The sequence below is a fragment of the Oryctolagus cuniculus genome, chromosome 1, assembly GCF_051225735.1.
Source record: "Oryctolagus cuniculus isolate XC-2025 breed Fujian yellow rabbit chromosome 1, ASM5122573v1, whole genome shotgun sequence".
Classification (NCBI taxonomy): Eukaryota; Metazoa; Chordata; class Mammalia; order Lagomorpha; family Leporidae; genus Oryctolagus; species Oryctolagus cuniculus.
Window position 1 is genome coordinate 31176306 of NC_142867.1, and position 2984 is coordinate 31179289.

At 40.7% G+C, this 2984-nt stretch overlaps 1 pseudogene across 1 annotated transcript; it reads left to right on the forward strand.

Annotated features, from left to right (window-relative positions):
• Positions 1–1162: 1162 nt before the first annotated feature.
• On the forward strand, positions 1163–2416 carry LOC149128336 (cyclin-dependent kinase 1 pseudogene; annotated as a pseudogene). The gene has a single exon (XR_016217870.1). The product of XR_016217870.1 is annotated as a cyclin-dependent kinase 1 pseudogene (transcript).
• The last annotated feature ends 568 nt before the right edge of the window (positions 2417–2984 follow it).

Here is a 2984-nt window from a genome sequence, read left to right on the forward strand (position 1 = left end):
AGGATTAACCAAGTGAGCCATGGCACCGGTTCAAAAAATTCAAATAATATTTTAAGGTAACACTGCTTTATAGAAAAATTTCCTCTTATGTGTTTTAAAAGCTACTTTGCATGCAAGACTCATAAAGGAGCTCCAACTGTATTTTATCAAATGGTTTTGTCATTAGATTCAATGTTGAGGCGATCACTCTTGTGCAGGCAATACTCACTCTGAGGCATGAGCTCGGAACTGTGTGAATAAAACTCAGTTGCTCTCTTTAGAGAATAATGGATCATGTTTGTGATAATTTACACTGGAAGAAATACAAACGGTCCAGGATGATTTTAAATGGTGTTTTACTTAACCTAGAGTTTAAAGAAATGCTAAGTAAATCAAGATGTCTTGCCCTTGGCCATCATGTTTGCAAAAGTATCTCTGAGGAGTAATTTACACAAGCACTCTCCAAGTGTTAGGGGTGGCGGTATGAATGGGTACAGACATGTTGGAAAATAATCAGGCAATGTATGTATTTTGAAAAGTTTGATATATATTCAACCCACTAATTTTATTTCTAAGAATTTTGTACAAGGAAGTAATTAGTGATCCCAACAAATGAATGTTCAAGGATGCTGAGATAGTGCTATTTCATATCAGTGAAAAATTAAAAACCAACATATCCAAAAGTTATAGAATGGGTCCATAAGTTCTGGGACATTCAGATGATGAAATACTGAAGTCTGATTTTCAACTGTTTATTTCCCAAGCTGTGTAAGCCTGGAAAGATAATTAACATTAGTTAATTTTTAAAAATGGAGATTAAAATAGTTCCTGCTGTGTGAAATACAATGGGCTTACCATGCTGTGCTGGTTTGGGTGGGCGGTGGGCTCTGTGTAAGATCTGGCACAGTGGTGTTGGTGGTTGCGGGCCTGGGTGTCTGGGCCGGTTCTGGACCCCAGAGGGGAGGTTTGTAGGGACGCGCTGCCCTTTGTTGACGCCTCCATGTTTCACTCTGCATGGCACACCAACTGTGGCTTTGCAAAGTTGAGCTCAGGGTGTCACTGAGGCAGTGACAGTGCATTAGCAGTGTACTTGACGCAACTTAGGACGCCACCTAGTGCTGAAGCGGTGGAAGAAGCCACTCGCTCAGAGTGGACTGGCTAAAATGTCTGGAAGAACACTCTGGCAAGTTGAGCGAAGAGCTTCGCGGACGTGGTTATCTGGCGCCGCGGCCGCCGCGGAGATAACAAGCCGGGATCTACCATACCTACTGATTAACTATGAAGGATTATACCAAAATCGAGAAAATTGGAGAAGGTACCTATGGAGTTGTATATAAGGGTAGACACAAAACTACAGGCCAAGTGGTAGCTATGAAGAAAATCAGAATAGAAAGTGAAGAGGAAGGGGTTCCTAGTACTGCAATTCGGGAAATTTCTCTATTAAAAGAACTTCGTCATCCAAATATAGTCAGTCTTCAAGATGTGCTTATGCAAGATTCCAGGTTATATCTCATCTTTGAATTCCTTTCCATGGATCTCAAGAAGTACTTGGATTCAATCCCTCCTGGTCAGTTCATGGATTCTTCGCTTGTTAAGAGTTATTTATACCAGATCCTACAGGGGATTGTGTTTTGTCACTCTAGAAGAGTTCTTCATAGAGATTTAAAACCTCAAAATCTATTGATTGATGACAAAGGAACCATTAAACTGGCTGATTTTGGCCTTGCCAGAGCTTTTGGAATACCTATTAGAGTGCATACACATGAGGTAGTAACACTCTGGTATAGATCTCCAGAAGTATTGCTGGGGTCAGCTCGTTACTCTACTCCAGTTGACATTTGGAGTATAGGCACCATATTTGCAGAATTAGCAACTAAGAAACCACTTTTCCATGGAGATTCAGAAATTGATCAGCTCTTCAGGATTTTCAGAGCCTTGGGCACGCCCAATAACGAAGTGTGGCCAGAAGTGGAATCCTTACAGGACTATAAGAATACATTTCCTAAGTGGAAACCCGGAAGCTTGGCATCTCATGTCAAAAATTTGGATGAAAATGGCTTGGATTTGCTCTCGAAAATGTTAGTCTATGATCCTGCCAAACGGATTTCTGGCAAAATGGCACTAAATCATCCATATTTTAATGATTTGGACAATCAGATTAAGAAGATATAGCTCTTTGCCATTTCCACATTTGACGTTTCCAGATTGCTACACCGAGAATGAATAGTTGTATTTTTACTGTTAACTCTATTTTTGTCTTGTATATTTTTCTTTTCTTTGTTGTAAAACTTAAGCTGTTCTTCTTTTTTCAAAACTGTAACTTAAAAATGTAAATATTGTTCTATATGAATTTAAATATAATAATTCTGTATATGTGTGTAGATCTTTCTGTAACAACTTTGTTACTATAATAAAACAATCAATCTAAAAAAAAAAATGTCTGGAAGAACAACCAGGAATGAAGCCGAATTGCAAAGACCGGCACGAGAGACAGGAGAGGGTGGGCTAATCTGTCAATGCACAGATGACGTCACGCACCAACAAGCGTCAAGAACTCTCCGGGAATCACGACCTGACCGTGGATGAGATCCTGCTCCAGAAACCTACTGCGTCTGGTGGGGCGTTGTCAAACGCTCAGATGAAGTGTGTGAAACAGTGATTTTAAGGAAGCGCAACAGACTTCAAGAGGACACAGAGAAACAATTTAATAGTCTAACAGAGATCTGATAGAGAGATGAAAATAATTTGAAAACAAAAAACCACAGGAATCCTTCAGATTAAAATTACACTAAGCAAAATTTAAAATGTGATAGAAGGGGGGTAGTGCTGTGGTATAGTGGGTTAAAGCCCTGGCCTGCAGTGCCTGCATCCCATTCGGACACCAATTCAAGGCCTGGCTGCTCCACTTCCGATCCAGCTTTCTGCTATGGCCTGGGAAAGCAGTAGAGGATGGCCCAAGTCCTTGGGCCCCTGCTCCAATGTGGGAGACCTGGAAAAAGCTCCCA